The 23,704-nt window shown below is 44.2% G+C and overlaps 1 protein-coding gene across 5 annotated transcripts in view; it reads right to left on the reverse strand.

Moving 5' to 3' along the window:
- ANXA11 (annexin A11) overlaps positions 1-17,978 on the reverse strand; it is a 46,983-nt gene extending 29,005 nt beyond the window's left edge. The window contains exon 1 of one of the 5 annotated variants that reach the window (XM_072628028.1): positions 17,666-17,978. The gene's annotated coding sequence lies outside the window, so the exon portion shown is untranslated. Of the gene's footprint in view, positions 1-8,371; positions 8,528-16,571; positions 17,328-17,525; positions 17,609-17,665 lie in introns of those variants that run through there. The other 4 variants (XM_072628029.1, XM_072628030.1, XM_072628031.1 and 1 more) reach the window with 4 other exon arrangements.
- Positions 17,979-23,704: the final 5,726 nt, after the last annotated feature.

Below are 23,704 nucleotides of genomic sequence, written 5' to 3' on the forward strand. Positions count from 1 at the left end.
CTTCAGTCACTTATTAAGCTATGTGACTCCAGTCACTGAAACCTCCCAGAGCCCCAGTTTACTCATGTGTAAAACAGGGGTTAACAATGCTATACTGCCTGCCTAGAGAGGCAGCAGGTGTGTGCTGATAGCGTTCGGGCCTAGTGTGATATGAGACAGAGCCGTTGGAGGGAGGGCTTATGTTCCAGTCGGTCCTATGACATCCACTGGGTCCCAGACAACTGTTAAAATTTTAATTTGGAGAAGAGCTGCTGATCTTCACTGGTAAACAGTTTCTACTTAGGAGAGCTAGGACCAGGTTTATTGTGAGGAAAGTACTTTGCAAACCTTAAATGAATGAACTGTTATTATCAGACAGGTAAGAAAGTGACTTAGCAAAAGTGGGAATAAATCCAGGCCCACTTATTCCCAGAGCCTCAAGCACTGATAGCTTTGGTTCTACCCACACTCTGATGAGGACTATTTCCTTAGGGGGGGAAGGGATCATGTCTTCCAGACAAATATTATTGGTTGGTTGTTGTCTTATACTCTTGAAGAGGATCAAAATGACACTGCTATGCCAGAGTTAAGTTCCAGTGTAGACAACTGTGGCTGAGCAGAATGTTCTACCACAGATTGGGCACAAATGGTCCATGTGAACAGTTGGGCAGGGGAGGATTCTCTAAATTTGCACATCTCCTATTTCTTTTGAACTACTGCAGTTCTATTTGGCTCATAAAGCACAGCATCTTTTCTGATGAGGGCACATCATGCTGAACAGTCCTGTGCCAGTGTCTCTCGTGTCACACAATCAATTCCAAAGTTAAGAGAGACCTTGAGTATATCTATGTATCATTTCTTCGGACCTCCAGGTGAGCACTTGTCCTGTATGAGTTCTCCATAAAATACTTTAGGCAACATATATTTGGCATTTGAATTATGTGGCCAGTTCTCTTGTAGTGAGTTTGAATGCTTGGCAGTTTAGTTTGAGAAATATTAGAGGTCTTTCAAAATCTTTAATGCATAAACATGGGCAAAATGGAGATGAAACTTGGGAGGCATTTGATCCAACCTCTTTATTTTACAATTGAGGAAACTGCCTGCCCCAGAGGTGGGGGAAATTTGCCCAGTGTCCCACAGACAGTATCAGAGCAGGATCTGAGCCTAGGAGTTCCACTTCCACAGGCCTTTCTCCTTCCCCTGAACCAACCTCAGGGCCTCTTTAGTGGGGGAGGGGGTCCTATGATGTTCATGTCCAACAAAGTCTCAGAGGTGTTCCTATAAACTAAGAGAGAACTGGACCAAAAACAAGAACAACCTAGGTTCTAGTTGTAGGCCTTATTTTTATTTACTAACCTTGGCAAAGATCATTGAGCACATTCTTGTCAATCATATGGAACTAAGAACACCTGCCCTCCCTACCCCACCTTGTCTTTGGGATCAAAGGAGATTATTTTAGTGGAAGCCTAACCACCTATACAAATGGAAATAAACTGACAAGCAAAACCACTACAGTTGCTTAATCTGTAAAATCAGAGATTTAAAATTAGAAGCAGCTAGATGGCCGGGTAGATAGAGGGTCAGGCTGGTGTCAGAAGACCTAGTTCAATTCAGGCCTCAGACACTAGCTGTATGATCCTGAGCAAGTCACTTACTCTCTGCTTGCCTTAATCCACTGGAGAAGGATGGCAAATTACTCCAGTCTCTCTACCAAGAAAACCCCATGGATAGGACTGGCATAGTACAGTCCACGAGGTCATGAAGACTTAGCCACTACTGAACAACCATCGGCCCTTTCCCCTTCTAACAATTCAATAATTCTAAGCTTGGACCCTGGTTACTTAAGCCTTAAAAGCCTTAGAGCCAGTGATATTTTTGCAGCACTATTAACAACCTCTAGCCCCATTGTAAGACAGGATTTTGCCTCGGTGTCACACAAAGCGCTCACTAATGTCCAGCCTTGTCCTACAGGACAAGATTGGGCTCTACTCCAATGTTTTCATACAGGCCTTTTCATCCTTGGTCATCTCTGCCCATATCTTCCAGTCCATGATCTTGGGAACATCCTCTCGATGGTACACACAGCTTAGCCCACATTCTTGCTAGAGGCTTGGTCCCCACCCCCACTTCTGCTCCCAGATAATCTTCAGCTGCTTCTCCTACATAATGATTTAGCAGTACTATATTCCAGTCAAACTCATCCACTACCAAATCAATGACCATTTATCAAGTGCCTATTATATGCCAAGCACTCTGATTACCTTTGAGTAACCTCAAATTTTAAATCAGCAAGATCTGAATGTTCTATACCTCAGAAGTGATAATCATTTAATATAAATTCTGGACTATAATAAAGGCCCAAGCCTGAATTAATCAATCAGACTACTTTACACTAAAAATGCCCTTTCCTATGTCAGCAATTTCAAAGACCTGTTTATGACAGAAGGCCTGCCACCAGAGTTGTGGGATCTCTCTCCTTATTGTATGTCACAGAGAGGAAATTCACACAGCCTGGAATCATGAATTCCAACTGACACTGCTTTGTTAATTGTCTTGTCTCACTAAATTTACAATTTCTTCAACTAAGAAAGTTCCTTTCTCATGGTAAAATGTATTTAAGCCTAGTGATTTCTGTACTGAGCAGTCAGGTTCTGATCCTGGCTCCATGGAATGCATGTACTGTTACTTTAGAGAGAATTTAAAAGAATAATAAAAATGTATGCATTTAACCTGTTGCCTCTACTTTAACCAAACTTTCAGGTTAACAGAAGTCATACAGTAACAGGGGAAAGGGATACATACATACACGTGTGTGTGTGTGTATATAAATACATGCACACAAACACACATATATATACACATTCACATATGTATTTTAAAGATGGACTCAGCACAGGGCTTTGGCACATCATAAGCCCAATTAATCAATACTTATTGACTGACTGGCTGACTTTTGGGAGAAGTTATGGGCATTTTAAGTACTTGGGGTCAAACTCCAAGATCAAACTAGCTAGGCTTCCAGCCCTCTTTCCATTAATTCAATGCCCACAGCAGTTTATAACAGATACAAGAAGTTAGCCCAACACACAGATAGACTGAAACGCTTTCCCTGAGCATACAAGTCATCTTATTTTCATTAAAAGCCATGGATTATATTTCCCACCTCCACCAGTCACTAAACAAATGGAAAACTACCAAAAGAAGAAATATTAAGGCAAAACTCTTCCTGTTTGTCCTTTGTTCTGAAAGAGAAACAAGACATCAGGAAGATGATGCCAACATTTGCAAGTGAACTGGATTTAAGTGAGAGAGGGCCGTGCAAAGTCACCTGGTCCTGTGGCAAGATACAGATCAGGATAACTGGAGATGGCCCCCCTGGTTAAGGCAAGAAAGTTCCGCAAGAAGAGCCTCGGTCCTTAAAAAGGGGCGAGGGGGGTGGCTATAAAGCCCCCAGGTATAAAAAAAGCTCCTGGGCTACCTTTGCTTCTCCGACCCCACCACTCCAGCCACCAAGGGTTTCTGGGCCCAATTTGAACCCTAAGCTCTTTCTACAACTGGGTGACGCAGGCACAAAATCAGAAGACAGGCTTTTGTAGCCTTCTGGCAATTTTCCAGGTAAGAAACAAAGTGGAAAGGAGTAGAGAGAGAACAGAATAGAAAAATTCAAGACAGTCCGATCTGTTCAGACCAAGGCCCGCCCGGCCCACCACCATGGGGACAGAATGAACAAAGTAGCTGAATGATGCATGATTATAATGAGCAGGCCTGTCCCCTCAGAACACTGGAGAACTTGCATCTCCCTCCTTAGTTGAGTGGGGGATGAGGAATAATTCAAGGAAGAGATGCATTTAAGGAAAAGGAAAGAAACACAAAATCTATGGCACCAGAAGGTGACTGACAGGGAGAGGCCCTAGGGAGGATTTATCACAATGGTCAATGTAAGCCCGAACAAAGCCATGGCTCAAACATAGATCTGACTCTTGTTCATTCACTTTCAGTCGGATCTGACTCTTTGTCAGCCCACATGGGGTTTTCTTGGCAAAGATCCTTCTGCAGATCATTTTACAGAAGAAGAAAGTGAGACAAACAGCGTTAAGTGACTTGCCCAGGGTCACCCAGCTAGTAAGTATCTGAGACTAGATCTGAATTCAGAAAGATTAATTTTCATGACTGAAGGTCCACCTAGCCACCCATGGTACCTTGGTGTCTTCTACGAATATTGGAAAAAACATTATCTCAGTCCCAGCATCTCTTCAAACTCAGGTCCTTGGCCCTCTGAAGGGCAAAGAATTAGGAGGATCACTGTATCAACAAAGAAATATACAGCTGTGTGACCTTGGGCCAGTCACTGATCTCTCCTCCCTAGGCCTGTTTTCTCATCAGCAAAAGATCACTACATGATTTAAAATCACTTTCAATTCAGATGGGAGGTGGTGAGTAGAGGGGAAGGCAGGGTGAAAAAGTAAGGATGGGGCAGTGGATAGAGCACTCAGCCCTGGAGTCAGGAGGAGCTGAGTTCAAGGCCCTGAGCTCAAATCCAGCCTCAGACACTTGATACTTACAACCTATGTGATCCTCGGCAAGTCACTTAAGCCCCAACTGCCTCCAAAAAAAAAAAAACGGAGTGAATGACATCCATACAAAATTAGAAATGAGGGTTTTGACCTGGAAATTCCTACAAAAATCAGCATTGGAGAAAAGGGGTGCAGGGAACAAATAACTAAACATCCCTTGGCTAAAGTGGTCATCACCTCCTAGTTTAGACTGAGGGTGGGGCGGACAGGCTAGGCAGCACAGGAGTGCTGCCTCCAGACTCCATCAGTCATATCCAACCTCAGTCAGCTAAGGGTTCAATAATAAGTCTTTAATAAGACTACAGATTCTAAGGAGTGTTTTAAGCTAGAAATTAGCCCTCCTTTGAGTATTGAAAGCTGTTCTTTCACCTTAATTCCAGCCTCTGTGAAGCTTTCCCTGACCGTTCCTTCTTGTTTGTCTATGACCTATCTGTATTCTTGTACTGTTTATACCCCACACATGGCATTCTGTGTGATATTATGATTAAAAATAATTGATATATGGTCATGTCATTCCCTTGCTCAGAAATCTCCAGTGGCTCTGTTTTATACCAAGTAAAATTCAAGCTTTATTTGGCAGCAGCCCAACATTCAAAGCCCTCCAAAATCAGACACCACAACTCCTTTCCGGTCAAGGTTCACCCTACACACCTTGCCTCCTATTCTGGGCTCTGGGTAAAGGGACTGCCCAAACGTGCCCCACCTTCTCCCACCTCCATACTCTGGTTCACCCTGTTTTCTATGCCGAGAAATTCCCTTCCCATGTTACAACCCAAATGAAATGCCATCTCAGTTGGGAAGCCTCTCTAACCACCCCCACCCCCTTAGTCTCCCACTTTTCTGTGGCTTTTATCATGTAGTGAATTACTGTTATGTCCACGTGCCATAAGAATCATAGTATGTTAGAGATAGGATGTTAGCAGCCATCTAGCTCAAAGTCTTCACTTTGCAGATAAGGAAACTGAGGCTAGAGGGAGGAAATAAGTCTTGATGCTGAGCTGACCCCCAGATATCACAGGACTGTCACAAGTTATGTATTCTGCCTTTCGAGTACTGGGCTCCTGCCCACACAGCATTGACTTCTTCTCAGACTTCACCATGGGAAGACAGACAGGCGAGTGAGGCAGAAAATAACTGGTTTCCTTTTCTCAGCTCCATGATCTGCTTGCCTTGTGACTACATCTCCAGTAGGCCCAGACTATCCTAAGAGCCAGAAAGGGAAAACCTGTGGGAGGAGGGTGAGCAGATGGGGAGGAGAGAAAACCTGGCTGTCAATCAGATAACTAACGCTTACTGTGCAGTTCCAAGTGCCCAGGACAGGAGGAGAGGGGAAGTTACATAGCCTCAATGCCACACAACCTGCTCCATTCCCATCCAGATAAAGCATGCTTATGAGGTGCTCCGAGCATGGAATGTCCTGACCTGGTATTCTCTACCTACCTAAATTTTAGATGTAGCTAGATGGCCAAGTGGAGAGTGCTGGGCCTGGTGTTAGGAAGACCTGAGTTCAAATCTGCCCTCAGACACAATTAGCTGAGTGACCCTGGGAAAGTCACTTAACTTCTAGTCTGTCTCAGCTTCCTCATCTGTAAAATGATAAAAATAATAGCACCTAATTCCATAGTAACTGTATCAAATAAAATATTTGTTTTGTCTTTTGCAAACATCCCAAGTGCTGTGTAAATGCTAGCTGTGATTATCACCTATCCTCCAAGGCCCAGCTCACACTGACTACTCTGAAGCCTTCCAGAATTCACTCTAGTTTACATCCTTTATATCCTTTAGAAATCAGAGCTTTACAGCTGGAAGAGGTGATTATTAGGTGATTATGTGCTCTAATTCCTCCATTTACAGATAAAGGAACTAAGGCTCAAAGGGAAACACCTTGTCCAAGGTCACACAGAGAGTTAGGGATACAACCTGGACAAGACTCCAGCTCTCTAGACTCTCAGTCCCAATCTGTGCCACTGAAGCAATACTGTTGGCGTGGGAGGGTCGAGTCAAGTGTAGTTTCAAGACTTGGATTTGCCAGTTGAGTCACTCACCCACTCTAAACCTCAATTTCCTCATCTATAAAATGGGGATAATAGCAACTACCCACCTATACAGAACAGCTGAAAAACATGGCAATGCAAATATGAAGCAATTCTTAAAAATCATTCCTTGCTTCCTGTGTGCAGGTGTTGTCTAAGAACAGAACGCCTGTTGAATGAATGAGCCTCTTTCCAAAGCACAATGTTAAGCTATGAGATCAGCACAGACAATAATATCCTTGCAAGCATGGCAGTGCTGGACCAGCACTGAAGGGCAGCATCTTGGTATGGTGGAGTTCAGAAGACCTGGATGCCAATCTTTCTCTGACACTATCAGTGTGACCTTGGGTAAGTCACATACCCCAGACCTCAATTTCCTGAAATGTAAAATGAGGGTGTTTGAGGTCCCTTCTGGGTCTAGATGCAATGACCTTAAGATCTTCCTTCAAGCTCCCTCCCATGGCACTCTCTATAACACAGATTAACTTCTTGTCTGTAACAGCCAGAACACTGGAGCTGGAATCAGGAAGCCTTGGGTTTGAAACCTGCCATGTGATGCCTGAGCAAGTCACTCAATCCCTCCCTGTCTCAGTTTCCTCACTAGTGATTGTTGGGGGGTAACTAGATGGCACAGTGGATGGAACGTTGAGCCTGGAGTCAGGAAGATTCCTCTCTGTGAGTTCAAATTTGGTCTCAGATACTCACGAGCTGTGTGACCTTGGGCAAGTTACTTAACCCTTTTGCCTCAGTTTCCTCATCTGTAAAATGAGTTGGAGAAGAAAATGACAGACCACTCCCCTATCTCTACCAAGAAAACCCCAAATGGGATCAGAAAGAATCAGATGCAACTAAATAAACAGACCACAACAAAATGACGGGTTAAACTGGCAATCTCTTAAAGTGCTTTCTAGCTCTAAAGTCTCAGGAATCCGATAATAAAAGAGCCAACCTCATAAAGCAGTTGCAAGAAAATCTGTCTAAAGTACTGCACATCATGAACTTATCCAACCAATCTAGAGAGCAATTTGGAACTCTGCCCAAAGGGCTATAAAACCAACTGCCTGCCCTTTGACCCAGCATTATGACTGTGAGGTCTGTAACCCAAGATATTTTTTAAAATAGGAAAAGGATCTATATGTATAAAAATATTTATGGCTGTTCTTTTAGTGGTGGCAAAAAATTGGAAATTGAGAGGATGACCATGAATTGGGGAATGGCCGAACAAGTTGCTGTGTATGAGTATGATGGCATTGTGTTGTAAGAAATCACAAATGGGATGCTATCAGAAAAACCTGCGAAGACTTACATGAACATTGATGCAAAGTCAAATGAGCAGAACCAGGAGAACATTGTATATAGTACAGAAATATTAATGACAACTGTGAATGACTTAGCTCTTCTCAGCAATACAAAGATGAAAAATGCTCTGCATCTCCAGAGAAAGGGAGTCTGAATGCCTATCAAAGCATATTTTTTCTTTACTTTGCTATTCTTGGGTTTTTTTGTCTGTGTTTTCCTTAACAACGTGACTAACATGGAAACACTTTGCATAGCTGCACATGTATAACCTATATCAAATTGCTTGCTTCTCAATGGGGGGCAGGGATTAAGGAGAGAGTTTGGAACTCAAAAATTTTTTTAAAATGTTAAAAATTGCTTTCACTTGTAATTGGGGGAAATGAAATATTAAATTAAAAACAAAAGATTTCACAAACCTTAACACCCCTTATAAATGTTCGCTACTATTTTCATGACTCATCTTCACCACACTCTTCATTCACTCACCACCAAAGCAGCATTGCCAGGAAGTCTTTTGCGATGTAGAAAAACAAAAAGTGATGACATTTCCTGATGTCACCTCGATTCAAGGTTTACAAAACACTCTCTACAATCCCAGTGAGGTGGGTGGTCCATCTACTCCACAAAAATTTCCTTGCAAATCTGAAATAAATTAGGGTGTTTACAGAGAAGGGGGAAGGAAGAAAGGTGGTCAAAAGGTTACTCCCAGAGAGTGGGACCTAGGCTCATTGTGTATCCTTTAGGGAAGCTGAAAATAAGTCCTCAGTAAATGCTTACTTGCAATGACGAATTATCAGTTAAGTAGTCATCATGAGTCATCACAATGATACCTGAAACATTTCAAGTGGCATATAACCTTGCAGTGGTAGAGGTAATGACATGTAGAGCAAAGACACCAAGAAGACACACCCAGCTCTATCAGATTCTCATGGATGCAAATCCTTTTAAGGCAGGGTCCAATTCTCCATGCCAAGGCATAATACTGCCAAGTCAATCAGAGTAAAGAGTTCACATGGCAACCAAGAGGACAGTCCTGCTCTGCCCAACTAGATTGTATCACTGCAAGGTTATCCTCCAAGTGCTTTATAACTGTTAGCTATTATCAGTAAGAATATGATCTTTATCACTCCTTTAGTATTGGGGGAGGGAAAAGATTGAGGATACTGGGCTCCTAATAGGAGGCAAAGATGAAAAATGTCCCATGGAGGGAAACAAAAATACAGAAGAGGGAGTCTGGCCCTGGAAGGACAGAATGCTTGAATTTTCTTGTTGTTGTTCAAACATGTTATTTTTTGTCATAGAAACCTCCCAGAACTGAGGTAGATCAGAAACTCAGTTATCAGTCTAGGACAGCTTCCTGGGGCAATGATGGTTGCACAGAAGCAGAATTTCAATGGGGCTCTTCCCAATTTCAAGATCTCTGGCATATCCACTAGGACACCCAGCCTCTCACTGGATCTCCAGTAGCAGCTAATTAACAATGGAATGGGCTGCCTGGGGGACAGGAAGGGTATACTCAGACAAGTACCTAAAACCATTTTCCCTCGTGGTGGAAATCTTTCTCCCTGGATCATCACTGACCTTAATTTTCCCATCTGGTCCTGGAATACCCAGGATAGGGAGGAGCAGACCCTAATCGATCCTCCAGGTAGACACCTAGGAGGGTGTGCAAACAACATGCTACAAACAGCCCATGAAGCACTAGCTCTTAAAATAAAGCCCTTCTGTACTAGAGCTCAGTCTCCACCCACAAGGTATGGACGTCATAGGTGCCATATAAAAGCAAAGCCAGAGCTCCCAGGTGGCATTCTACCAGCCTGGTCCCTTTCTCCCCCTAGGCACTTAAACAAAAACTCTATTGAGTGTGCCAGTTAAACTGACATTAAACTTTCCACCCACAGACCACTCATTCAAAATAGCTCTGTCAATCATTAGCCAGGCTAGGCCCTGAGCTCTGGTTTATACGATCCCATTTGCGCCCAGCTTTGCTCAGCAATGGCTGCACCCTGCTAGAGAGAAATTCTGCTTGGGCCCTGGCCAGAAGGTCCCAGAAGCAACATGGAGGAGCTGACCACAGCCTCTGCTATCTAAGTCGGCTATGTCATAGCCAGAAATTCCTGACCAAGGGCATGAAAATAGACCATAGCAGGCAGGCTCTGACATGCACTCTTGGACAGTTCTCCAGTGGAATAGAAACCGTAACAACAAAAATAATCATTAGCATTTAGACAATACTTTAAGACTGGCAAAGCATTTCTTTCGTTTTTGGCATTTATCTGACCCTCACTGTAACCTTGTGAGGTAGGTGCTATTATTATTTCTACTCTAGAGGTGACGAAGCTGAGGCTGACAGCGTCCAAGCAACTCAGCCAGGGTCACCCAGTAAGATTGTCTAAGGCAGGATTTTAACTGAGATCGGCCTTTCCGGACTACCACCATTCACCAAGTCATGAAGGGCTCTAGCCAGCCTTCTTTCTGTCAGGGTACAGACTCTGGGAACCTCCTTGAACTCTCCTCCAATCTTGCTACTTAACCTAGCTCTGCATATCCAAATCTGTTACCCTTAACCTAGCCTGACCCTCCATTACTTGGATTGCCCCACCTGCTTCCTACATCAGCCCTCCATGGTTGCTTATCTCCCGAATGTCTCCAGCTGTTTCCTATCCTTGATCAATCACCCCAGTCCCACCTAGGATTCCTCATCAAGATTCTCTCTAAACCCCTCTCTCCCATCACCCCAGACTACTAGACCACCCCCAGATCCCTCCCACAGTCTTTCTATATATAAGTTCCATCTGGCCTCCATGAAGGCACTCAGATTCAATCTGACTCACCTGGCAATACAAGTGTCATAAATGGTGAGGTTTCTTAAGAGTCAATTCAATATGGCCAATCTTTAATAAACTTTGCTTTATTCTGAAAGAAGGCTTGGGTAGAATTCATTTGGGTAGGACCCAGGGTGTCAGTATTTTGGGGTCCCAAGCACCCCAAACCTCAACCTTAGGGTTCCCTGATCTCAAGGGGGTTCCCAGAGTCTGTACCCTGTTGATTCTTCTCCTGACTTGCCCTACCATAATATAGAAGCTCACGTCATCCCTATGGCCCGTTTCTCTGATTGGCAGCTTTTTCCCACAACCTCCATTTTAAAGAAAGCACCCAAACCAACCATGTTTTCACCATTCCCCTGCAGGCTTTACTCTAGACTCCTCAAACTGTCTCTGGGCAAGGATTCTCACTTTCTGATTCTATTGGAACTTCTGGTGCTTGGAATTGGTGCCCAGCACGTAATAAGTGCTTCATAAATGCTTGTTGATGTCACTAGCAGGTAGCAGAATCAAGAAAGGCCTCAGGTAGAAGCTTTGTCTTGAAAGAGACTAAGGATCTGAAAAACCAAAGGGAAATAACCCCTCGGGATTGGGATTGGGATCCCTGCAGGTTCATTCCAGAATGGACTAACTAGCATTTCTCTAACCAGTCTGGGGAAATCACTCGTTAATTGAATGCTTTAAAAATATTTGTGGGCTTTGTGTCTAGTGCTCTGCAGGTAATTTAGAGAGTAGCCCCTCTTCCAGGGCTTCCAGGTGAGGGGGCACATTGCAGCCAAAAGACAGCTAGGTGGCACCATAATTCACAGAGCCCCAGGCCTGTATTCAAGAAGACTCATCTTCCTGAGTTCAAATATGACTACAGATACTTAACTAGCTGGATGACCCTGGGCAAATCACTTAACTGTTTGCCTCAGTTTCCTCATGTGCAAAATGAGCTACAGAAGGAAATGGCAAACCACGCCAGGATCTTTGCCAAGGAAACCCCAGATGGGGTCATGAAGAGTCAGACACGACTGTAAATAACCAAAACAGGGCTCAAACCAAGGCCTTTGTATTCTAGAGCACAAGATGTTTCCTCTGCCTATTTTGTTTTTTCAATAACTAAGTTTCACTTCTCCAACTAGAATAATTCCTTGAGAAAAGAGGTTGTTTTCTTTTACCATCTATAATTAATAATAATAATAAATTTAATATTTATACAGGGTATCCCAAGGGTCTTGGTGCAGTTTTAAACTTTCATAGCTTAAATAAATAAGCCTGTTATTATTAAAGCTTAAAACTGTACTCAGATGGGTCTTCCTGACTTCAGGTCTAGGGCTCTACCCTCTGTGCCACAGAACTGCCCATTGGCTGGAATGTCCCCCCTCAAAAGCCCTTGAAGGACTTCTCTACTCTTTAAATTACCTTCAGAGTGCTGGAAACAGTCAATAAACATTTTTACAGCATTAAATTAATGAACAAATTCCCCAGACTTGTTAGAGGAAAGCTAGCTAGTCCACACTGGAAGAGTCACATATGATCTCATTTGATCCTCTCAACTCTTCAGAGTAGATGCTATTAGCCCCATTTTAGAGATGAGAAAACTGAGGCTGAGGGAGGCAACTTAAAGAAGTCACACAGCTATTAAATGTCTAGGGCGAACTAAATTCCAAGGTACAGAGCTCTACCCACTAAGCTTTCTCCATAGGCTCCAGCAAAGAACTGTGCACACTCTAGACACTCAATTAAGATTTGTATGAATACAAATACAGGTTGTCTCACCCAGTCTAAAATAGCTATGACCTTTACAGTGGATACCAGAGATTCCTACCTGTTATCCCCCTTTATAATCACCCTTTCTTTCTCTCTGCCAGTTGTCATAGCATCCCATCGGCTGCCCCAACCCAAGACATCTAGAAACACAATTCCCAACAACTTTTTTCTCTGTTCTTACAATCCAGGAACTCCTATGGAGTTTCCCCTTCATTCCCATATATAAATTATGCTCACCTCCCAAATCTGTTTCTCATTTTCACACAATGAGCTCCTCCACCTTGAGGTAAAAGGGACTGGGAGGAAAAGAGGAGGGGATCAATTTGGAGCTGTACTTTTATGTCACTATTGGCAGCAACTCTCTCTCTCTCTCTCTCTCTCTCTCTCTCTCCCTCCCTCTCTGGATTAAGTGACTTGCCCAGGGTCCTCCTAACTCCAGGGCCAATGCTCTATCCACTGTGCCATATAGCTGCCCTGTCTCTTTACACTTAATACCATATTCTATCACTTAACACAGAATCACAGAACCTGGAAGGTAGTTCGGCAACCATCTACCCCAACCAACATGTCAAATGAGTTACTACTCTAAGACACTTGCCAAATGATGATCATCCAGCTCTTTCTTTAAGACTTCCAAGGAAGGGGAAATGACCCCTTTTTGAAGCAGCCCAGGGCACTCTGGGCCTGCTATACCTCAGTTGTCGTTTTTATACCTTCCCTCCATTGCTCTCAATTCTGTCCTCTGACGCCCAAGGGAACAAATGTAATCACTCATCTTTCAAATAATACTTGAACATAGCCATTATGTAACCTCCTCCTGCTCCAAAATGCCCCTAAGTACTTTCTTCTTCAGGCTTAAAACCAATAGTTCCTTCAATGGATTCTCTCAGGCCACAGAGAGAGAGCCCATTCCTCCAGAGGCTCTCTAACCAATCAGTGTTCTATCAGTCAACTGTGATACCTCCAACTGAATATGATATTCCAGAGGAGGGTGGAGGGCAGAGGGTGGAGAGCTATGCCAAAGTAGGAGTTTCCAGGAATTTCAGCTGAAAAGAAGAAAGGGAGGGACACAGTACTGACTTGAGGTTTGGGGATGCAACTGTAGTATAGCAAAAAGAACCTCAGAGGCCCTGGGTTCAAATCTCAGGTCTGCTACTTACAATCTCTACAACCTTTGGGGCAAGTCACATAAATTCAACAGATATTAACCCCTATTTTGTGCAAGTTGGAGAATAGAGATTTTTTTTTTAATTATAGTCTCTATATACTTGAGAAACTTAAAAATTCAGTTGGAAGGGAGATGCAAAGGAGGGAGAAATGATACTTATGCACAGAGGAAGTATAATTACAGGGCAAGGCAAGAAAGGGGCAAAGGAGAAATGTAAAGTAAACACTTTCAGCTAAAAGGTTCACAGGGCAAGCTGAATGCAGTGGGAGCCTGAGCGAAGCCTTGAAAGAAGAGAAGGATTCGTAAAAGCAGAGAGAAGAGTAGATTCCAGGCACGAGGAATGACCTTTTGGACTGGCAGGGCTGGAAGATGGTATGCAGAGTTTAGGAAACAATCCAGTTTGGCTGGAATAAAGACTGCATGAAAGAGGAGTAATAAGAAATAAGGCCCAAAAGGTGAGTTTGGAGCCAGACTGGGGAGGGCAGAAGTGATATGGTCAGAGTCATCCCTCCAGGATGGGTCAGCAGCAATTTGAAGAATGGACTGAAGAAAGGAGAGGCTGGAGGTCCAATGACCAGTTAAGAGACTGTCCCAACCTCTTAGGTGAGGGATAATGAAGGCTTTACACTATGGTAATGGAAGTCTCTTTGACATCAGGAGCTGTTTAGGGTTTATCTTTGTATCTCCAGCTCCCAATACATACCTAGCATACAGTAGGTGCTTGATAAATGCTTACTGATAACAAACTTTCTCTACTTCCCGATACAGCTGAGAGTCCACAAGGACTGGGACTACTTCCCCTGAACTTTCTTCCTTGGCCACCAAATGAATTCCTGATCATCTGAGGTTTAATCCCAAAACACCTAAAGTAGGCAACAGTAAATATTTACTGAATACAAATAAGATATAGCACTTGTTGGAGATAAGACATACACCCATGAACCGCTAACTATCATTTTATGATGATATTTGTTATTGCCTCAGTTGTGTTCAACTCCTTGTGACCCCATTTGGGGTTTTTCTTGACAAAGATACTGGAGAGATTTGCCATTTCCTCCTCCTGCTCATTTTACAGATGAGGAAACTGAGGTAGACAGGGTTAAGTGACTTGCCCAAGGTCACACAGATAGTAACTGTGTGAGGCCAGATTTGAACTCATGAAGATGGGTCTTCCTGATTCCAATTCCAGTGCTCTACCTATTTCGAGACACTACATGGCAAGAGCTTAATGAATGATGCAAATATTAAGAAAAAAATAGGGATTCAGTTGAGAATTCTTACAAGCTGGGGTCATGAAGCTGGCTTCACTGAGCTCCAAGTATTGGTCATAAGACCGAATTTGGAGCTGAGAGGGATCTAATGTCACCCCTTCATTTTATACACTCCCAAAAGTTGCCATGTCAGACTGTTTTTCCTACCCCACCAGATAGAAAGCACCTTGAAGCAAAAATCTTATTCTCCTTGGGATCTTCTAAAAAGCCTTGAGACCAGGGCCCGGCTAGTGACTTTCTGCTGATGTATTTGGTCAGGTAGTTAATGCCTGTTAAATGGTAGATGGTAAAATGTGTCACTGGACTCAAGCATACAAAGTAAGTCCAAACCACAAAGGTCAAAACCAGAAGAGGACCCACAAAGATTTCTGTCCGGGGTCCCATTATGAGCTCCAGACTTTCTAGATTTCTTTTCTCCACCATCCTCCCACTATGGGTAGTTCTTGCCTTCTCCTTCTTGCCCTCCCTTTCAGCTTCCTTTTTCATATGTTTTCTTCCATTAGAATGTAAGCTTTTCTTCTATCAGATTGCATGTGGTCATGGGGAGGGGGGTAAAAGAAGGAAGAGGAGAAAATTTAAAATTCAAAGGCTTTTGTGGAACTGAATGTTCTAAACTAAAAATACATTAATTAAAATTTTAAAAAAATAATGTAAGCTCTTCAAGGGCGGGCAATTCTTTATTTTTGCTTTTCTTTTTATTTCCTTCCAGCAGAGAGTAAGTGCCCAATAAATACTTGGTGACTTAACCTGCCCAACAGTGGGCACCTCTGGAGCTCTTTCTCCCTTGCCCTGCCATTTTGAAAATAGTACCAAAGCTCCTGGTGCCCTTTGAGCATCTTTGCACTCAACTCTGGGTAATCTGGTTCAATAAACAGTAATTATCTACCTTAGTCCTTGACTTTGAGAATAATGATAACAGTAGCTAACACTTACATATGGCTTACCTTGCGTCAAGTCCTGTGCTAAGTGCTTTGAAATGAGGATCTCTTGATCCTCACTAAAAGCCTATAGGGTAGGTGCTTTTATTATCCCCGTTTTACAGATGAGGAAACTGAGGCAAAGAGAAGGTAAGTAACTCGCCTAGGATCCCACAACTAAGTGTCTGAGTCTGGATTTGAATTCTGGTCTCCCAAACTCTAGCCCTCCCTCTCCCCATCCAGTGCTAGTCACCACCTACCTTGGTGGAAGGCGAACAGCTAAATTCTTTCTCCTCTATCCACATGGCCAAGAAGGAACTTTGTAGAGACCTACCTTCTCCCCTCTAGCTATTGATATTTGCCCAGAGAATTCAAGCTCTCTCTTTTTATAAGATATTTTACAGATAAATGTTAAGAGGCCAGGGGTAAACAACAGAAACCAGAGCTCCCAGAAATCTTGAACCGCGGGTTCTTCCCCTTCTTACAGCTAGGACTGAGCAGCTGGCAGCCTATTAACAGGTGTTAAGTAATTCTTTTTTTCAGCAAACCGAGCTGTTCCCAATTGCTTGGAATAACTAACTCTCCAGGGGGGCTCCCTGACATATAGACAACCACACTACCAACAATCCCTTCCCCTCCCCCTCCCCCTCCCAAGGAATAATCTTAATTATTTTTTCCTTCAAATTGGAAGGTCCGGTGGGAAAACAGGGGGCAATTTAACGGTGGGCTAAGACAAAGAAAGTATGGTACCTCAAATGTTTCCCAAACCTAAAACGTCCACAGCAAGTAAAGCCTCGAACGTTACCAGCTCACAAAACTTAGCAGGACCTTGTCTCCTTACTGTGGTGGAAGGCAAAGACAACTGAATCCAGCACGCCTGACCTCTAAGGCCACGCAAGCCTCTCCATCTCTCCTGGATGGCCTTTTCCCGCTCACTTGATGGTGAAACACACCAGGGGGTTGGCCAACGGTCGCGAGTTCTAGTCTCGGTGAGCTTTCACTTTGCTCCCCGGCCCTAATCGTAACTCCCAGCCCCAATCATTCATCTCTCCAATGCCTGGGGGAGTGGGAAAGGCGGAAGACGGTCCCACTACCTCCTCTACAGTGTAGGTGCAGGTGTAGACTCTCCATCCAAACCACCGCGGAAACGGCTCAAAAGCCAGTCTGGGTGCCTTCCATTCCTTCCGCCCGTGGCCACGATCACCAAAGCCCAATAAGCTTTCGTAACGAGCTGGCCTTTAAGAGTCTAACCTTGAACACCCCAGCGGAGAGCCAGCCCAGGATGCCCGTGGTAAGACCCGGCCGGGCGCACCTCGCTCGGGCAGCCTGGGGACCCCGAGGGCCGGCCGCCGGGGGGTCCCGGGAGCGGGCAGTCCGTGCCCAGGCTGGTGCGCAGGAGCGCGTCCGTCCGGCACGGGCGGGGAAAGGGCCACGGCAGACCGGGCACGGAGGCGGCGATTCTCCTCCCGGCCCGAGCAAATCGAGCCCCCGGGCCCCTCGGCCCTTTTGAAAGAAGGAAGTTCCGGCTTAGGGCCAGGGACCTGGGAGGGAAGGAGGCCTGGGGGAGGGGGATAGGGAACCCTGCTCCCCACCGTGCCCTGGCCTCGGTGGACACAGGGCACGGCTGTACCTGGGCAGGGGTGGCAGAAGCGGCAAGGGCTGGGGGCAGAGAGCTACCGCCTCCCCACCCCAGCGGCAGCCTACCTCCGCTGACGGGAGCGCAGAGACTCCCCCAACGCACACACAAGCTGTCTCCCGGGGCTGGGGGGGGGGGGGGGAGGAAGAGGAGGAGGAAGGGCAGAGGAGGGCCGGGGCCCCTCACCTGCCCAGCCCCGCGCACTCACCTCTCAGCCCCGCCGTCTCCGGAGCCGATGTCTGGGTCTGATCGTCCGGCTTCCTCCCGAACCTCGGCTCCCTCCCCCGGGCCGTCCTCCGGTCCGGGCGGGGCCGAGGAGGGAGGAGCCCGGACCGGGAGCCCGCCCCGCCCCTACAGGGCGGAAAACACAGCGGGGAGGGGCCGGGGGGAGTGCGGAACAGGCGGCCCCGCATCCTAGCCCAGAGTCCAACCTAGCCGGGGGTCCCCAGACCCGCAGGGAGGTGGCCGTCAAGGTCCCCGAGCCCAGCGTGGGCCAGAGGTCCGGCGGCGGAAAAGAAAAAGAAGGTGCCCGGATCCGGAGTGGACGTGACCCCCAAAGGCACCCCCCTGGGTTTTACAGATGAGGAAATCGAGGCCCAACGTGGGGAAATGACTTTCCTCCAGTCCCACGGGTTACACTTGGCGGAGGCTACAGTGTGTCCCTAAAAGGAAACAGTAACACTGGAGAGAAAGAGGAAGCCCCTCCCTCATCTCGGCGAGGTCTTCCTAGTCCTCTTAGGGAGGAAGACAGCACGGGCCAGGGGGCTGAGAGCACGGGCCAGGGGGCTCGGACCACGGGGCTACGGCTAGAGATCGCTGACCACGCCGCCACCTCTGTACTCTCCGTAGGGTTTAGGGAAACGTGTAGGACAAGGTCTAGGTCTCCCTGTCCCCCCAATCTTCAGTGCACCCCTCCCCCTGCTTTTTCCATTTGCTCCTTTTGACCTCAGCCCCCTCCAAATAGTAGAGTAACCTAGGGTGTTTGGTTACTTTGTGCCCCTACTCCACAGAGATTTGTATGTTAAAGACTCTGCTCAAGGCCAAAGTGTTTTGAGTTTCTGGAATTCCATGCTTCACAACTAGGTCAAGGAAGGAGAAGATGTTGGGGAGGGGAGGAGACGTCTTTGACTCAAATCACATCTAGTTCCTATTAGTGAAGCTAGCCCTGGTACCCAAACCAGGGCACCAGCCAGCTTCCAGTAGGGACTTTGTGTGGGTTAAAAGCAGCTTAGTGTTCTTGGAATGGAGCCACCCCTGCCAACCGTCCAAACCACAGGGAGGTGGCCTGGTAAAGCAGAGAGACTGTGCTCCCTTCTCTTCCACAATCTCTCCTGCTTAGCCTTGCTCTTGAAGGACCTTAAAATAACATCTTGTTCTGGCTGCCCCCAACTCCCAGAGTCTCAGAGAGAGGAAAGAGCCTGAAGACAAATCTTTCTGGGCTGGGCAGCATTTTTGGAAGATGAGTGAATAAAAAACAGGGAGAACCAGAGGCAGGTCCCAGGCTTAAATTCTCAAGCAGATAGCTGAGGCTCCCTTCTCAAGAAACCATCCCAAAGCAACCATACCCAAAGTCTGTAAGCCTGGGGTCCAGAGGGATATACTAGAAGAAAAATATTTTGCTAGGGGCAGTCAGTGATAAAGATGCTAATTCCTTACATAAATGTGAACCTTATTTCTAGAACAACATGTGATATGACTCATAGCTGAAGGTTATGTAAGATTACATTGCTGTGCCCTCAGATTTTGGGGGCAGAATATTAACTGAGTCTTCTACAGATTTTCAACTCACTTAGAATGGCAAGCATCTGCTAGGTACCCACCCTGTGCTAGGCAAAAGGAAAGAAAAGAAATGAAATGGTGTGGGTCTTTAGGAAGCTTAGAGGCCAATTGACCTGGCACTTATAAATCCATCACAAGGTACAAGATGGGCCCTTAAGTCATTCTCAACACTTCCCTCTACCTGACTCTCCCCTATTATCTAAGTTTCAAATCTTGTCACTCCATCTCCACACTGCCCATCATCTCCCCTTCCATTCATATGACCACCATTCTTACTGAGGTCCTCATGACATCTCAACCAGACCACTGCCAGAGATTCCTAACTGATCTCCCTACCTCTAGTTCTCCTTTTTCCAAACTCTCTACACAGTTGCCAAAATAATGTTAGCAAAAGACAGATTTTATTGAGTTACACCTTGGCTCAAAAAACCTTTCTGTGGCTTCCTATTAACTTTAGGATAAGATATAGTCTCCTTAGCATGGCATTTAAGATCTTGCCCAAGAATGCTTGGCACATAGTAGGCACTTAATAAAAGGTTGTTAAAAGGCATATAGTATGTACTTAAAAGGTTATTCATAAAAGGCACAGAGTAGGCACTTAATAAAAGGTTGACTGTCGACTCATCAGCTGCCTCCAATCACCTCAAGTCTTATTTCACCCATTCTGTGTTTCAGCCAAACTGGGCTCAATATTTCATCTCTTATACCTCTGCAAACTAGATCAGAAGTCTTAAATATTCTGTCCACATGTCAGGTCCACGGAGCTACCGAATGTTGCCAAACCAGATTAAAATGTAACTAATATTTAATAAAATAAATAAAAATACAATAGAGCATAGATAATGTTCATATGTGGTTTTCTAAGTTAATATATAGCCCACAGGAATCCTTATGTATGGTTTAGTGGTCTCTGATTCTAGATGAGTTTGATACCACTGGACTAGATGAACTAGAAGAGAAGAATTCAGATTGGAGAACAGTGAAAAAGTAATAAAGCATGATCATTTTGATAAGTTTTAGGTTAGAGGCTCTTAAACATCCTTATGGACCTGGATACACTTAAGGGGACTTCTCACTTCTCTGCCTTATTGCTTTCAGAGTCTGAGATATTCACCCACCATCTCTTGTCACCAATTCCCTTTATAAGGTTCAAGAAATTAACTAGATTATTTATAGGTTGAAGGATGTCAAATAAGGGTCACACAGAGCTCAGTGGCAGTTACAATACCCACCTACAGACAACCATCATTTACAATCATGCTCAGGTATTCTATTTAGTTGGACTTTGCAGAATGCTTCTGAACTGAGGTCTCTTTTCATGGTTCTGGAAGTCTCTTCAATTGTCAATCTGCTGGCAGTTTCCTTCAGCTCCTAGCAGATGGCAATGTTCCTATTTCCTGAGTCACCAGGTTTCTGCTTTCCAGGTGATGATCTCCATCCTCTTTTGTAGGTCTGACCCTTGAAGCATCCTTTGACATCTATCTCCATATCTCTCCTCAGACACCATCAAATGAATCCAATCTGTCTTTTTCCCCACAACCAACTCTGTATTACAAACTCTATGAAAGAAACTTCAGTATGGCTTGGAAAGATTGTTTCAGTTCTGTCCGACCCTTTGTGACTCCATTTGGAGTTTTCTTGGTAAAGATACTGGAGTGGTTTGCCATTTCCTTCTCCAGTTCATTTTGCACATGAGTAAACCAAAACTAACGGAATTAAATGACTTGTTTAGGGGTCACACAGCTAATAAGTATCTGAGGCTGAATCTGAACTCAGGAAAATGTTTTCCTGATGTTAGGCCCAGCATTTCAATCCACTGTGCCATCTAGTAGCTAACATTTATGCAGGACTAACCATGCTAAGCACTTTTTTACGAAGATTATCTCATTTGATCCTCATAAGGACTTTGTGAGGTAGATGGTATCCTCATTTTATAGAAGAGGAAACTGAGGTAAATAGAGGTAAAGTGACTTGCCCAGGGTCACACAGCTAGTAAGCATATGAGGACAGAATTGAACCCAGATGTTCAGACAGTAGGCCCTGGATCTGTCTGTTTTGTCAGCTTGCTTCCCCTTTTCTGAGACCTTATCATACTTCCAACATCACACAAGAGCTAGGATGAGAAACAGAATTTCCACAAAACATTTTTTTTCCTTTTTCACTATGACTTGACAAACATCTTTAAGCCGAAACATTCTAACATACAAAAAGAACATGAAAAGGACTTACGTATGAAATGGCAAACTTCTCTTAGGTACAATTTGTTTTTTAAGGACAGCTTCCAAATAAGACTCAATTCCCAGTATTGGGTGGGTCTTGGCAACTCCATAGTCTGATGTCCTTTCACCCTCAACATCCAGAGATGTATTTCCCACCCATATCAGCACTTGTAATGGGTTTGGAGCAGGGGTTCTTAACCTTATTCGTCTCATGGACACTTTTGGTAGTTGAATAAAGCTTAGGGACACCCTTTCAGAAAGGACAATATTCTTAAATATATAAAATATATAGGGTTGCAACAAAGAACAATTATTTTGGAAAAAACAAAGAATTTTTTCCTCATCAGAGTACATGCACTCCTTGGAATTCTATTGACCCCCGGTGTAGAGGCTCCACCTACAACCTTCAAATTGTTTCTCGAACCCAGTGTCTCTGGAGCTGATTCACAGGATTATGCTGAATCTGCTTCCTGAGTCATTCAGGGTAAGGGTAAGGAATGTAAATAGCAGTTGTTTCTCTTTTGGCCAGAAATCCTGAGGATCCTCCCCTCCCAGACTGATTTTTTTTTTTAAACTAGATGAAGAAGATATTCTCTGCTTCATTTCTTAAGCCTCAATCACTGAATGGGTGTTGCCTCAGTCAAATAGACCTGTTATAGACCTTATCTTGAAAAATCCCCACTGCACTCTGGATCATCTCCAGTCCTGATGTATATCTGGTCACTGGCTCCAGATGGCTCTGGAGGAGAAAGTGAGACTGGTGACTTTGTACAGCCCTCACTTAAATCACTGAAATCCAAATCACTCACCTGTCATGGCATCACCTCCCTGATGTCATGATCATCTTTGAGAATGAAAGACAAACAACGATATGTAATTTGGGAAGGAGGAAAAAATGAATAAAGAAGAGGCATGGGAAGCAGCCTGGGGGAATCATTGCTTTCAGCCCTTGGAACCTAAGGAAGGAATGAAGCAAAGTACCCAAGAATACTGGGGAAAGAAAAGAAGATGGGAACTGGCCTCTCTGGGATGCTGCCCAAGTCATCCCCCCTTTTGGGGCCGCAGTTTTTTCATTTGTAAAATGAGCAGCTTGGACAAGAGTAATCCCTAAGGTCTCTTCCAGCTCTAAATACAACAATTTTATTCTTCCCTATTTTCAAGTAAGGGCTGCAGCCAAAATTGGACCCTAGAGTCTTAGACTCAAAGCATAAAGCTTTTTCTACTACATTATGCACAGAAAATTCTCAATATGATATCCTTTTCCACTGAAATGCCACAGCCTCCCTAGATGCTACTTGATGCCTCATCTTGGCATGGCATGGCAGCAATATTGGATTCTGGAATATTAATTTAACATTTGGTTCTAAAAACATTTAATCCAATGACCAGAAAGTCAACATACTGTTGCTATGAATCATACCAATTATAGATGCTAATTGTTAATATTTGTATCGTACTGTTAAGGTTTTGCAGAGCTTATGTGTAATATCTCATTAAATCCTCATAATATCCCTATGAAATAGTCATTAATACAATTCTGCTATTTACCAGCTGTATGTATATACTATGTATATAGAGCTTATGTTATCTCATTTGATCTTCACAAATTTAGCCCTTTGTGTTGGGTGCTAATAATATCCCCATTTGACAGATAAGGAAACTGAGACTGACAAGGCTTGTTCAGGGTCACACAGGTAGCATCTAAAACAAGGTTTGAGCTTGGCTCTTCGTGACTCCAAAACCACAGCTCAGGTTACCTAACTGCCTTTACTATGAGAAAATCTAAGGGAGATGCCATTAAGTGAAAGAATAGTCTAGGTGTGCCTTGGAAAGGAAAGTGAAGTTAGAAAAGCTGGTTTTATCCTGTGTCCAAGGCAATCATCATTTCTTGGGGAATTTAGTCATCTCACATTGCAATGCTTAGGATTAATATCCACAAAAAAAAAAAAAAAGACCCATTATGCAAATTTTGTATCTTAATCAATGTCTATTGTTGAATATTAGGAGATGAAGTATCCAATAAGAGTAATCAAATTAAATCAACATATAATTTATTACTCAGCAAATTCAAAGGTGAGTATAAGGAAAGTTGGAGAAAAATATGTTGGAAGATATGGCTCAGGATTAAGAAATGGGGAGACCAAAGCTTGTAGACTACAAGTACAAGGCTTGTATTCCTGCCTGTATATCATTAATACTATCTTCAAGAAGAGATTGGGGGGATGTTGGGCATGGAGAACACTGGATAA

Source organism: Notamacropus eugenii, chromosome 1, assembly GCF_028372415.1.
Source record: "Notamacropus eugenii isolate mMacEug1 chromosome 1, mMacEug1.pri_v2, whole genome shotgun sequence".
In the NCBI taxonomy this organism is placed as follows: domain Eukaryota; kingdom Metazoa; phylum Chordata; class Mammalia; order Diprotodontia; family Macropodidae; genus Notamacropus; species Notamacropus eugenii.